The sequence below is a fragment of the Anomaloglossus baeobatrachus genome, chromosome 12 (genome assembly GCF_048569485.1).
Source record: "Anomaloglossus baeobatrachus isolate aAnoBae1 chromosome 12, aAnoBae1.hap1, whole genome shotgun sequence".
Taxonomy (NCBI): domain Eukaryota; kingdom Metazoa; phylum Chordata; class Amphibia; order Anura; family Aromobatidae; genus Anomaloglossus; species Anomaloglossus baeobatrachus.
Window position 1 is genome coordinate 34,520,931 of NC_134364.1, and position 15,452 is coordinate 34,536,382.

Consider the following 15,452-nt stretch of genomic DNA (forward strand, 5'->3'; position numbering starts at 1 on the left):
AGCCTTTCTCTCAAGGGGGTTAAGATTCTGGCCAGTGCCCGAGTCAGCGGGTAGTCTAGAGATATCAAACTTAACCACCTCAAAAAATGTCTTAATGGCGGGAGCCAAGGACAGCAGTGGCGTGGCTGTGGACTTACGTTTAAGTGGAAAGGGATTCCTGCCCGTAGGATTCTCGTTCTCATGGAGAAGGTCAAATAGATCATAGAAGGTCTGACGGTCTGTTTCGGAAAGATGATCGATGATATCAGGTTTTTTGTACATAGTTTTAAAAACCAGTTCCTACAAAATAAGTACAAATCCTTAGTGAAGGTGAATTTGTCAAGGGTACTCATCGGCACGAAGGTTAAACCCCTCTGTAAAACCGAAATTTCACAGGGGGACAAATTGTAGTCAGACAAATTAATGATTTGTAATGAATCATCTGGAGTGGTATTACCTGTGTCAGGGGTAGAGGAGACATCCATACTAGTACTTGAAGTAGTCGTGATCATAGACGTCTGCGGCTCCTGCTCGGCCGATAGGAGTTCTGGGTTCGAGGTTTGATATTTTTCTTTCTGAGATTTCTTGTGCTTCCTGCCCCTTCTGATCCGGTATCTACGTCGCTGCTCGTATTGGATAAAAAATCCTCGCTGGTTGTAGGATCATTTGTAAGGTTATCACGGGGTACAAAGTTCTTAGAACTGGATGGTGCCCCCCATCTCGAGTTGCCGTGATGTTTCCATTTATAGGCAACCCCTTTCTCAAAATCACTGCGGTCTCTATTAAGTTTGTGTTTCTTCCTTTGTATAACATCATCTTCGTATTTATCTAGGGAATCCTTCATTTGTAGCAAAAAAGGTTGCAACTGTGAAACTTTATCAAATTTATTCAGATCACTTTCCTTATTCTTGATCTCCATTTTGGTATTGGAGAATAGTTCACGATCATGTTCAAGCAACATATTGATTATTATGTGAGAGCATTTGAGAAGACCCTGTTCCCATGTGCTTTTGAAAGGTGCCGTGGGTTCCCAGGCTGGGAAAATTTGGACCCTTAACCCTCGGGGGCAGATGTTCGCACCCAGGTACTCTTCTAAACTCCGAATGTTCCAGTATAGGCCAATCCCTCTTTTATGTAAGGCCAAAAGTTCCTGGGAACATTTCGAAAAATCGGGATCAGATGCAGAATTGGTGCTAATAGAAAATGGGTTATCAACCCCTTGTGCTCGCCAAGAGGCCTCTCTAGCCTCCCACGCCATAGTGGCGCTCAACCAACAAAACAACAATGGCAAGAATAGAAATAACAATCACGCATGAAAATCGTATAAAAACTCAATACTGGCTCATAATTCAGTTAAATAGCCACATGCGGATAAATATCGGGCGTGCTATCCCAAGAACCTGGCATGCCAGAAAAACGACAATAGTAATAAGAAAGTAGGGATGCACAGCCAAGATTAGGACATTGGAGTGCAGCCCTATGTGTGAAGGTACATAATGAATGAAAAGAATAAAAAAGCACACATAATGTGGGCGCACATCAAAACAATCAGAAACTAATGTGCAATGTATTTTTATTGGGTATAACTACACGGTTCTACATTCGGAACCCCTTGGATCTTCTTACCAATTTCTGATGGATTCAAAAGGGATGTTATTTGCATGGACTCATTTTATGGCTCTCATTGCCGTGACTGTTCAATCTTGGATTATTTTCTTCGTGAGGTTACCCACCTCCATATATGGACTCCTCCTTCTAGAATATCTCTGTTGGGTGTAGGATATGTGCTTTTTACTCTGTACTGGAACACCATACTAAGCATTATCTATTTTGGTTGTGTTTACATACCATGACCTCTGCTTTTTCACTTGGAATTTTGCAGTTATACTTGTTTAGTACTGTACAAACCTATTTACGCTGGAATCTCATTTTGTATCTTCTTTTCTAATCCATGGTTATTATGCGCGAGCAATGGACCATTTAATGTGATCTGTATTGATACAAATATCTTATATTATGGTTTACCATCAATTTTCAAATGTGAGTAACTAGCGTTATGTGTATGTATAGGGACGGATTAGAATTGCACGATCTTACATTTGGAACCCCCTAGATCCTCCTATCAATTTTTGATTGATTCAAAAAGGGATTTCATTCGTATGGATTCATTTTACGACTCTCGTCGTCGCAATTGTTTTTTCTTGGATCATATTTTTCGAGGTGATCCACTTCCATATATGGACTTCTTTCTTTAGAATATTTTTTGTGGTTTTAGGATATGTGCCTCTTAGGCTACTTTCACACATCCGGTTTGAGCCGTGCGGCTCAATCCGGCTGTGAAACCTATGCAATAGATGCGGCGAAAACACTGCATTCTTTGCATAAGTTTTTACATGCGGCCGGTCCGTTTTTTTCTGGTTGCGGCACGCTACTGAGCATGCGCAGTGGAAAAAACCGCATGTGGCGTCCGGATGCGTTTTTTTCCGCATCGCGCCGCATCCGGCATCCAAAGGCATGCATTGAAAATGCGCCGCAGTGGCTGGATGCGGCGCGATGCGTTTTTTTTTTGCCGGAGCAAAAAACGTTGCAGGGAACGTTCTATCCGGCCGCCGCATCGGCTAAATCTGCCGCATGCGGCAAAAACCGGACCGAACGCAAGCCCCTGCAGCACAATACAGCACTAATGTAAGTCTATGCAAAAAAACCCCGCAACCGGCGTTACAAAAGCCGGTTGCGGTTTTTCTGCAGAATGCCGTATTGTGCCGCAGAGCAAAATTCGGATGTATGAAAGTAGCCTTAGTCTAATGCAGTCTAATGTTTGAATTTATCCTGGATTCCTTTTCTAAATTCACATCTACTATGTACGAGTATTGGACCATTTAATATTATCCGTATCGGCATAAATACTGTACATTATGGTTTAGCATCAATTTCCAAATGTGCGTAACTAGCATTTGGTGTATGCATAGGGACTATACTGTATTGTAAATGCGTTCGTTTGACCTGTACCTTATAAATCTATTTTCATCTAAGGACAGTGGCAGCGCTCTATTTTGAGTGTCTGCATAATTTGCGGACCCGTCGCCTCTTTGTATATGCACTGCTGTTGCCACATGTGGACCTACTGTCTATATATACATTAGTGTTTTCACACTCAAACTATGTTTGCGTTGCCTGCCTTCCATATTTATTATTATGGCATCAGCATACTACTGTACCCTTTTTCGTCACTAGACATTTAATAGATTATATACTCTCATACATCTGATGTGTGCTTCCATGCTCTCCTTATTGCATGCTTCCAGGCTGCTGTATCGCTCCATTCACGCGATTGTTTGTTATTTGAAGTTGGGAGTGTCTTCCCTTTTGCAGTATCTGCGCATGCGTGATTTTGCATGTTGGTCCTTTACATGCCTTTACTCTACACACGTGATTACTTGCGCTGTTGCGTGGGACGCCTCCTTCTATGCACGGTTCGCGCACGCACTGTGCTGTTTGTTGATGCTCCGCACTTCCTGGTTCTGCACACGTGATCATCGGCATCGTCACGTGGATCTGGAACATACTTACCAACCATCCTTTCCGTCTGCGCATGCGCTACTACGCACATTGAGATTTTACATCTCCTTACAAGGTAAATGCCATGGCTTTCAGCGTGATTGGGGCGGTTGCTACTACTAACGTTCATTGGCAAGTAATCATCTAATTGTTATGTGTATATATATACACGTGTTTTGGGTCATTTTCCTCACCTCCCCTGACGAAGCTGCTAGTCAGCGCAACACATTGGGCTTCCTTTTGGCCTCATCTTACTCCTATATACTTTTTTGCATGCAATTCTTCTGACCACACCGGGCCCGGCTGGTAACTATACTCACACTTGACCCCCACAGTGTTGGAGTGGTCTGTGAGCACATTTTTTGATTCATCCCTACTGCAGCAGCATCTCTTCTTATGTGCTTAGGTATAGGTGCCTTGCATGGGGATTTTCTATTGTCTTGACCCTACAATATTATGATACTACTCATGACCCTTCTGTCTCTCCTTTAACATGCAATTGGGATCTGTATATTGTTGTCCTTTATGGCGACTCTCTTGAGACACGATTGTCATCCTTTAGGGGCTGCTTTTGATATATAGTGTCATCCTATACCATTGTTAGTTTCACCTTGGTTGCTATCTGCCGCACAGCACCATGTGGGTACAATGACGGGCTGGCTTTGCATATTTTTGCTTTAGGCACAGTTCTTGTTCAGGACACATCATTTGCATTATTGTGGTATTTATACCTTTAAGTACTTACTAATACTTTGATGTAATCCACCTGACATTTTGTCTGGCTCTAATTATTATTAATAACCCTCATTTGCATGCACAATATTTTGTTATTTGTTATTTTTTAGATTTCATTGATATAGTCATTACATGTCTATTGGAATCTTTGTCATTTGTCACAATTGGAGTATTTTATATCTTGAGGTCATTCTGTCATCTGTGTATTTTAAAGGTTTTTATATTGTGTGTGCTTTTTCTTTTTTGACCCAATAAAAATACATTGCACATTAGTTTGATTGTTTTGATGTGCGCCCACATTATGTGTGCTTTTTTCTTCTTTTCATTCATAACATTTTTATTTGACACTAGCTGTAGCACCCGGCGTTGCCCGGGATAGTAACTGTTTCTCCTCTGCCAGTCTCTCTCCCTTTCTGTCTGTCTCTCTGATGCCTGTCCATCGCTTTCCCTGTCTCTTTGTCTGTCTTCGTCTGTCTGTCTCTTTCCCCGTGTCTGTCTCTTTCCCTGTGTCTGTCTCTGTCTTTCCCTGTCTCTTTCCCTGTCTGTCTATTTTCCTGTCTCTTTGTCTGTCTCTGTCTGCCTCTTTGTCTGGCTGCATTGTGACACGCCAACATTCCATTTAAGGGCGTGGCTGCGCATTCTTCTGAAGTTCTGGCTGCACTGTGGCTCCCAGCTCCATTGACTTCAATGGAGGCAGGTTTTTTGGCGAATAACTGTAAAGCGCAGGGTTAAACTTTCCCCTCAAAACATAGTCTATGATGCTCCCTGAGTCAAATGGAGTGTCTGTGCAAATTTCGTGATTGTACATGCGACGGTGCGAATTCCTTTAGCGGACATGCACACATACATACATACACACACTCAGCTTTATATATTAGATTAAGTTTGATAAACTTCCACCAATGTACTTTTGGTCAGAATATATAAAATGGAGAACAATTATACATGAATTAATCCACTTGTGTCCTATTAACTCCCAAAATCTTTTACAGTGATACGGAAATTACATTCCCAGAATCGGTCATCTACACCGTTATCTTCCTAGTAAACTCCATTATTGGTAAGTAAACGCTGAATCCTATAGGGAGATGCACTCTTAAGGTTAGGTTTTCTATAGCAGTGACCAGGAATATCCGGTTGATAACTTGCTTTTCTATTTCAGGAGCCGGCATCGTGTACATCCAGTATAGGTTCATGATTATTCAATCTGAGCCATCGGAGAAGCGGTTTATCATCTGCCAGAAAATCCTTCTCATCGCTGGCTGGATAGTGTGCATTGGGAACACGGTTAATGCTGTATATTCGGTTAGTTATCAGGTTTTTTTTTTATAAGGTCTCCAGTAATACTCAGGACTCCAGGTTTGGTGACTGCCTGGAGCCCAGTATATTACATTAGTGGGATCCTGTCGTTATCTATTATCAGATCTCCATGATGACCCTCTTGATGACCGTCATATATTTCTTCTCTTTCTAGGTGAAAACCCATCCTACACCGCACAGGATCGGAGCAGGGCTGGCATTTTTTCTTCTTGCCATTTACAACTTATGCCAGTCTGTATACCTCTACAAGAGATCCTTCAGCAGTTGCTGTATGTGCCACTTTAGACTGGCAGCAGCGTTGGTAACGATTGCATTACTCCTGATATGTATCCTTTTATAGATGAGTCAGTGTGTTTAGGGGTGTAAGGTGCGCTCCCTTGTGCCATGTTTTATCGCACAGTCATGGCAGTATAGGAAGCAATATAATAATAACATTCAGGTACTTTTCTTAACACGTCCTTCCACTTGTTTCAGGTATGTGCACCACCTTCTTCCAGATGTGTAGTGGCCTCTGTTGGACGGTAAGTTTATTCCATGTTTCATTATCTTGTGTAATTCACTTGTGTCCTGTGTAAAGTAAAGTATAACCTCTCGGTGGAAAAGTCATCTTACCGTCTCATCCCATACCAGACAGGTAATAACATCCTCTATCCTCTACCTTCTGCAGATCTTCTTCATGGCAGGCATGATAGGCGAGTGGACGAGATTCGTCGGCCTGATAATGCACCAGCTTACTAATTATACCGATTTCAAGGTGAGTAAATATGCGAGGGCCTTATTTGAGCCCAAAATGTTTCACTTAAAATTCTGTTGCATTAAAAAAATCCAATTTAAAAAAAATAGATGACAGAAATGCCGAAGTTCAATAACGTCTGGTGAGAATTGTCTTTTCTCCTTTTTCTCAGAGTTTGTCTTTAAAGTTCTCCCGAGAAGCTGTCACCATCTGCCTAAGGGAAAAGAGCCAGGCCACCAAACTCCCCGTGTAAAATCGAGGGGAAAGACTTGGGGCTGGAGGAACATAAAGACAACTGGAATCATCTGTGCTGGATCCTAACATCTTCCCGACTTCCAATGAGAAGAAATTTGGAGAATGGCAGGTACCGAAGCGTAATGACTGAATCATCCATCATGGAGAAGATGGACGTCATAACGACCATGTTCCTGGACACAGAGCAGCAGAATGCCACAGCCACTTTAACCGCTGGTGGATGTAAGAACATTTAGAAAATCTGAAGCCGTCTCCACTGGGAAGATAAACATGGCCTTGATGCCACATAACTATGATTCTTTGCTGTAAGAGCAGTGAAGACTATGGAACTCTATGTCACATAATATTGTAATGGTTGAGTCACTACTAAAATTTAAGAGAGGCCTGCATGCCTTTCTTAAAAAATACAACATTACAGGCTATGTGCACTAGATTCTGTGATGGGGCGTTGATCCAGGGAACTATTCTGATTGCCGTATGTGGAGTCGGGAAGGAATTTTTTTCCCTAATGTGGCGCTTACTGTTTGGCCCACGGGGTTTTCACCTTCCTCTGGATCAACATGTTTGGTTACGTTATGGATTGAACTAGATGGACCTAGGTCTTTTTTCAATCTTTGTAACTGTAACTGAATATGGCCAATATTACCAAAGCCCCAGTGCAAAGGACTTGTCTGCATTATATGGTGAACTCTTTACAATGTATTAACCTTGAGAACTAGGAGTTCTTTCCAATAAATATATTTAACCTGATAACTAATGGTTTCTTGATGATTTGCAATTACCATATAAAACAAAAATGTGTTTTACATATAAAAACCATGCTGTAAAAAGCAGTATCACAAAAAGTTCATGGTAAAAACACATAGGGGTTTGCACTTTTTATTCAATGAACAAATAAAAAAGTGTTTAAATATGTAAAGACAAAATAAAAAGGCGTTGCTCCGGTGGGCCTATGGTGATATGTGACCTGCTGGCAGCTCTAGGGTTTCATGGAGCCAGAGGTCACATCTCAACGTAACTCATTGACAGTATCAGTACCAAAAAGGATGAAAACACCTGAGGGTAAGTATAAGACAGCGGAGGGTAAGTAAAAGACTTGGAGCCGAGGAATTAAATTGAAAGCACCACTCCAGGGCTGGAAAAAAAAATGGTGGAGTGCTGCTTTAACACCATCTCTGTATTTGCGGTCGCTGGCCGAGTGGCAAGTGCTTTATCAGATGTACAGTTCATGTCAGAACATTTAACGGTCTGTCGAGTCAAAAAGTTCAGATTCAACAGAGTTATTTTTGTCACATACTGTAACTTGTCAGAGCCGTTTCACCTTGCTGAAAAAAGATAACAGGGTGCCCCAATGTTAAAAAATTAAAAAGTGCCTGGATCATCGCCTCCGCTGTCTTTCTGCAGTAATCGCTCTAGAGTCCTTTTCTCTGTGTCAAGGTTGATTGCTGACACAACCTGATACAAAGTGTTCCCCACAATCACCACTTCTCCCAGTGCCCAGTGATCAAACGTCACAGTCCCAGTGACAGGATCATAAAAAAAAAACATTTGGTGGATGTGGCCTGATATTTATTATACCTCACCTTCCGCACAGGAGATGTATGATCAGACCATGTCCCTCTACGGTCAGACACGGCCATTACACAGTACACAGCAGGGGCACATATACAAGTGCATCTCAATAAATTAGAATATCAAAAAGTTAATTTATTTCAATAATTCAATACAAAAAGGGAAATACATTATGTAGTGTCAGGGTGATCTATTTCAAGTGTTTACTTCTGTTAATGTTGATGATTATGGCTTACAGCCAATGAAAACCCAAAAGTCATTATCTCAAAAATTAGAATAATTAACACAAAACAACTGTAAAGTCTTCCTAAAGGTCCAGTCACACTAAGCAACTTACCAGCGATCCCAACAACGATAGGGATCGCTGGTAAGTTGCTAGGAGGTTGCTGGTGAGATGTCACACTGCGACGCTCCAGCGATCCCACCAGCAACCTGACCTGGCAGGGATCGCTGGAGCGTGGCTACACAAGTTGCTGGTGAGCTCACCAGCAACCAGTGACAAGCCCCCAGCACGCGCGTGGAAGATGCTGCGCTTGGTAACTAAGGTAAATATCGGGTAACCAACCCGATATTTACCTTGGTTACCACCGCACGGAGCTACACGTGCAGAGAGCAGGGAGCAGCGCACACTGAGCGCTGGCTCCTTGCTCTCGTAGTTACAGCACACATCAGGTTAATTACACGATGTGTGCTGCAGCTAAATGTGCACAGAGCAGGGAGCAGCGCACACTGCTTAGCGCTGGCTCCTTGCTCTCCTAGTTACAGCACACATTCGGTTAATTTCCCGATGTGTGCTGCAGCTACATGTGCATACCTCCCAACTTTTAAAGAAGGAAAAGAGGGACAAAGTTTGCGGCGCGCGTAGCGCGCCGCGGCAAATTTTTAGGCCACGCCCCCTAACCACACCCATTTCACAGTCACGCCCATATCCACTCCCCATCCACACCCATTCAGCACAAACACGCAGGCAGCCGGCGGGCCTCCAGCACGGACACGCAGGCAGCCGGCGGGCCTCCAGCACGGACACGCAGGCAGCCGGCGGGCCTCCAGCACGGACACGCAGGCAGCCGGCGGGCCTCCAGCACGGACACGCAGGCAGCCGGCGGGCCTCCAGCACGGACACGCAGGCAGCCACAGTGAGGCGGCCGGTCGCCCGCACAGTGAGGCGGCCGGTCGCCTTCACAGACAGGCGGCCGGCCGCCTTCACAGACAGGCGGCGGGCCGCCCGCACAGAGAGGCGGCCAGCCGCCCGCACAGAGAGGCGGCCGGCTGCCCGCACAATGAGGCGGCGGGCCGCCCGCACAGACAGGCGGCGGGGGGCGCCCGCACAGACAGGCGGCAGGGGGGCGCCCGCACAGACAGGCGGCAGGGGGGCGCCCGCACAGACAGGCGGCAGGGGGGCGCCCGCACAGACAGGCGGCAGGGGGGCGCCCGCACAGACAGGCGGCGGGGGGCGCCCGCACAGACAGGCGGCGGGTGGCGCCCGCACAGACAGGCGGCAGGGGGGCGCCCGCACAGACAGGTGGCGGGCTGACCGCACAGACAGGCGGCCGGCCGACCGCACAGACAGGCGGCCGGCCGACCGCACAGACAGGCTCCGGCCGGGGGTGAGGGGGGAGGGAGGGAAATCAGCGCTGGGGAGATTAGTTTACTGTACCAGCAGCAGCACAGGCAGCGCTCCTCTCTATGCCACGTCTACTAGGATGGTAGGAGGGAAAAGCAGGGAGGCGGAGAGAGAGTGGGTGGGCGGAGCCCGGGAGCCGGCCGTCCCGCCCGTGGCAACGGGACAAACAACGTAAAGCGTGAAAGTCCCGCTGTATCCGGGACGGTTGGGAGGTATGCAGCATGTTAGAATGTGTACATAAGATCCCGCTGGTGGTGGCCGCAGCTTATAGGCCCCAAATCTGGTGACAGGTTCCCTTTAAAGTGAACCTGTCAGGTGCAATATGCACTCAGAGCCAGGAGCAGTTCTGGGCACATATTGCTAATCCCTGCCTAACCGTCCCTGTATACACTAGCATAGATAAAGAGATCAAGAACAAATATTTTTAAAGATCTTATATCTTATGCTAATGAGCGCGGGGACTAGTCCGAAGGGCGTTACTTCACTTGGCTAGTCGGCTCGCATAGCATGTTAGCATGTTATTACGCCCCTGTGTGAGTACTAATACGCTATGTGAGCCGACTAGCCAAGTGAAGTAACGCCCTCGGGACTAGTCCCCGCGCTAATTAGCATAAGATATAAGCTCTTTAAAAATACTTTTTCTATAGATGCCTTTATCTATGCTAGTGTATACAGGGACGGTTAGGCAGGGATTAGCAATATACACCCAGAACTGCTCCTGGCTCTGAGTGCAGATTGCACCTGATAGGTTCCCTTTAAAGGGAAACTGTCACCAGAAATTTAGCAAAAAAAATAAAAGATTCCCCTCTGCAGCTCCTGGGCTGCATTCTGGAAAGGTTCCTGTTGCTATTGTGCCCACTTTGAGACCTAAAAAAATACTTTATGAAGTCTTACCTTTTTGTATGCAAATCTGTTTTTATGGTCACGGGGGCGGGCTGCCTGGCGTCCGTTATTCCCCCTCCTGCCGCTGTACGCCGTCCCCCATTGCTCATTTCCATACATGAGGACGCCTTCCTCATGTAACTGTCCTCCTGAAGTTTTGTGCATGCCCAGTGCCACTCTCGCGGGACTGAGCACTGTGCAAAGTGTGAACGCTTTTGAGGTGATTGCGCAGGCGCGAGATTATGGGCGGCGCTGTGATTGTCATCAGCAGCGTCATCCAAGTACCTGCCCATAATCTTGTGCCCGCGCTTCTCACTCTGCCTCCACCGTTATGCGCAAGCACTGGCCATATGAACCACGTTACCTATTACCATGGGCGCGAGATTATGGGCGGCGCTGTGATTGTCATCAGCAGCGTCATCCAAGTACCCGCCCATAATCTCGTGCAAGCAGTAATAGGTAACATGGTTCATATGGCCAGCGCTTGCGCATAACGGTGGAGTCAGAGGGAAAAGTGCGGGCACGAGATTATGGGCGGGTACTTGGTTAACGCTGTTGATGACAATCACAGCGCCGCCCATAATCTCGTGCCTGCGCAATCACCTGAAAAAGCGTTCACATGCGCAAATCTTCGGGAGGACAGTTACATGAGGAAGGCGTTCTTGTGTATGTAAATGAGCAATGGGGGACTGCGTAAAGCGGCAGGAGGGGGAATAACGGACGCCAGACAGCCCGCCCCCGTGACCATAAAAACACATTTGCATACAAAAAGGTAAGACTTCATAAAGTATTTTTGTAGGTCTCAAAGGGGGCACAATAACAACAGGAACCTTTCTAGAAGCAGCCCAGGAGCTGGAGAGGGGAATCTATTACTTTCATTGTGAAATTTCTGCTGACATGTTCCCTTTAACTGGTAGGGCAGCCAGGATAAAGCAGAGCTGAACCTGTTGGGAAGCTAGGACCCAGCAGCTCCACAGGCAGGAGACCACTGATCGGTAAGCTAATAGAAGCCTGCAGATGTCACTCTGCATAGGTTATTACTGGCCAGTGCTATCTGCAGGAGAGAGAAGTGCTGATTGCACGGTCTCCTCAGCGTCCTGACTCCCCGTGTATCTGCAGCAGTGAGAAGCCGCACAGGGGGAGTCAGAGAACAGCTGCAGAGAAACGCAGGCTCCAGGACTGGGGGGGTCGGCTCTGGGGGAGGGGGGATCGCTCTGCTGCAGGGAGGGGTCGCTCTGCTGCAGGGGGTGATTCATACCTCAACAGCAGTCACAGGAGTAGGTGCGCGGTCGGCTCTGTAATGAATAGAAGGGAGAAACAGCGAGGCGGGGCTACAGTGGGTGGGTGGAGCCCGGGATAAACAGCCTCACGGGCGGGACCCGGGATCAAAGGCTCAGAAGAGGGACTGTCCCGCTGTATCCGGGACGGTTGGGAGGTATGCATGTGCACAGAGCAGGGAGCAGCGCACAATGCTTAGCGCTGGCTCCCTGCTCTCCTAGTTACAGCACACATCGGGTTAATTAACCCGATGTGTCCTGCAGCTACATGTGCACAGAGCAGGAGCCGGCAGCACAGGCAGTGAGAGCGGCGGAGGCTGGTATCAAAGGTAAACATCGGGTAACCAAGGACAGGGCTTCTTGGTTACCCGATGTTTACATTGGATACCAGCCTCCGCAGAAGCCGGCTCCTGCTGCCTGCACATTTAGTTGTTGCTGTCTCGCTGTCACACACAGCGATCTATGCTTCACAGCGGGACAGCAACAACTAAAAAATGGCCCAGGACATTCAGCAACAACCAACGACCTCACAGCAGGGGCCAGGTTGTTGCTGGATGTCACACACAGCAACATCGCTAGCAACGTCACAAAAGTTGTTCGTTAGCAGCGATGTTGCTAGCGATGTTGCTTAGTGTGACGGGGCCTTAAGTGTTCAAAATGGTTCCTTAAGCCCGCTTTACACGCTGCAATATATCTTACAATGTGTCGGCGGGGTCACGTCGTAAGTGACGCACATCCAGCATTGTAAGGTACATTGCAGTGTGTGACAGGTACGTGCGATTGCGATTGAACGGTAAAACGTTCATCGCATACACATCGTACCTTTCTCTAGAATTGCACGTCAGATTGTTCATCGTACCTGGGGTAGCACACATCGCAGCGTGTGACAACCCGGGAATGATGAACAGATCTCACCTGCCTCCTGCGGCTCCCGACCCACAATGCGGAAGGAAGGAGGTGGGCGGGATGTTTACGTACCACTCTGCTCCGCCCCTCTGCTTCTATTGGCCGGCTGCCGCGTGACGTCGATGTGACGCCGAACGTCCCTCCCACTCCAGGAAGTGGATGTTCACCGCCCACATCGAGGTCGTATGGATGGTAAGTACGTGTGACGGGGGTTAATCGCTTGTGCGGCACGTTCAACAAATTGAACGTGCCTCACATACGATGGGGGCGTTGCAAATCGCATACGAAATCGGATGCGAAATTGCAACATGTAAAGCAGGCTTTAGTTTGGTTCAGTAGGCTACACAATCATGGGGAAGACTGCTGACTTGAGAGATGTCCAGTAGGCAGTCATTGACACACTCCACAAGAAGAGTAAGTCACAAAAGGTCATTGATAAAGAAGCTGGCTGTTCACAGAGCGCTGTATCCAAGCATATTAATGGAAAGTTGAGTGGAAGGAAAAAGTGTGGTAGAAAAAAGGTGCACAAGCAACCCAAATAATTGCAGCCTTGATAGAATTGTTAAGAATTGTTAAGAAAAGACCATTCAAAAATTTGGGGGAGATTCACAAGGAGTGGACTGCTGCTGGAGTCAGTGCTTCAAGAGCCACACCACACACAGACACATCCAGGACATGGGCTACAAGTGTCCCATTCCTTGTGTCAGGCCACTCATGACCAATAGACAACGCCAGAAGCGTCTTACCTGGGCCAAGGAGAAAAACAACTGGACTGTTGCTCAGTGTCCAAGGTGTTGTTTTCAGGTGAAAGTAAATTTTGCATTTCATTTGGAAATCGCGGTCCCAGAGTCTGGAGGAAGAGTGGAGAGGCCACAATCCAAGCTGCTTGAGGTCTAGTGTGAAGTCGCCACAATCAGTGATGGTTTGGGGAGCCATGTCAGGTCCACTGTGATTTATAAAGACCAAAGTCAACGCAGCAGTCTACCAGGAAATTTTACAGCATTTCATGCTTCCCTCTGCCAACAAGCTTTTTACAGATAGAAATTTCATTTTCCAGCAGCACTTGGGCACCTGTCCACACTGCCACAAGTTCCAGTACCTGGTTTAATAAAAAACAGTAACACTGTGCTTGATTGGCCAGCAAACTCACCTGACCTGAACCCCATAGAGAATCTATTGGGTATGAAGATGAGAGACAACCAGACCCAATAAAGCTTAAGAGCCGAAGGCGGCTATCAAAGCAACCTGGGCTTCCATAACATACTGTATATATAAGAAGAGATGAAGGCACTCACCGGTTAAAGAAATTCCTACACAGCAAGAATCGGTGAGTGCCTTCATCTCTTCTTATATATATTTACTTGGATATAGCTCTTCTTTGAATGAGCACCTTGGAGCGGCATGGAAGCTTGCCTGGTTACTGGAGCAAACTAGACACCGTTTGTATGGTATCAGTGCAGCAGTATTTTGGAGCAGTGCCCCAGGTTCTTCCTTTTTTGTGGGCTTCCATAACACCTCAGCAGTGCCACAGGCTGTTCGCCTCCATGCCAGACCCCATTGATGCAGTAATTCAATCAAAAAGGAGCCCCGACCAAGTATTGAGGCATTTACTGTACAGACTTTTCAGTAGGCGACAACATTTCTGAGTTTGAAATCATTTTTTTAGTTGGTCTTATATAATATTCTAATTTTCTGAGATAATGACTTTTGGGTTTTCATTGGCTGTAATCCATAATCATCAACATTAACAGAAATACACACTTGAAATAGGTCGCTCTGTGTGTAAAGACTATATAATATATTTGTTTCCCTTTTTGTATTGAATTACTGAAATAAACTTTTTGATGATATTGTAATGTATTGAGAAGTATCTGTGTGTAATATATATATATATATATATATATATATATATGTACCTGTATCTATGTACACAGTATTGTACACAGGGGTTATTGGTGTCCATTATGCTAGTATTTAAATTTCTATCACATCATGTTTTATATGCTTATATCTATTTACAAGACCGAAACGTCTTTGTTACTTGCAGTCTACTGGACTTGCTGCACACGTAAATGTATCTTATTTACGTCAATCTTGGGAGTGCCCAGTTTTGTTTTCTACTATACACAGGTTTGGACCCTACGTGAACACCCCACTTATGTCAGAAGTGCCACGATATTCCATATTGTACTTACGAGTACAGAGCACCCGAGCATGGCAGTGCCCGGTCATCACTAGTTACCAGTACCAAGCACCTGAGCATGGTAGTGCCTGCTCATCACTAGTTACAAGTACTGAGCACCCGAGCATGGTAGTGCCCGCTCATCACTAGTTACAAGTACTGAGCACCCGAGCATGGTAGTGCTCGCTCATCACTAGTTACAAGTACTGAGCACCCGAGCATGGTAGTGCTCGCTCATCACTAGTTACAAGTACTGAGCACCCGAGCATGGTAGTGCCCGCTCATCACTAGTTACGAGTACTGAGCACCCGAGCATGGTAGTGCTCGCTCATCACTAGTTACAAGTACTGAGCACCCGAGCATGGTAGTGCTCGCTCATCACTAGTTACAAGTACTGAGCACCCGAGCATGGTAGTGCTCGCTCATCAC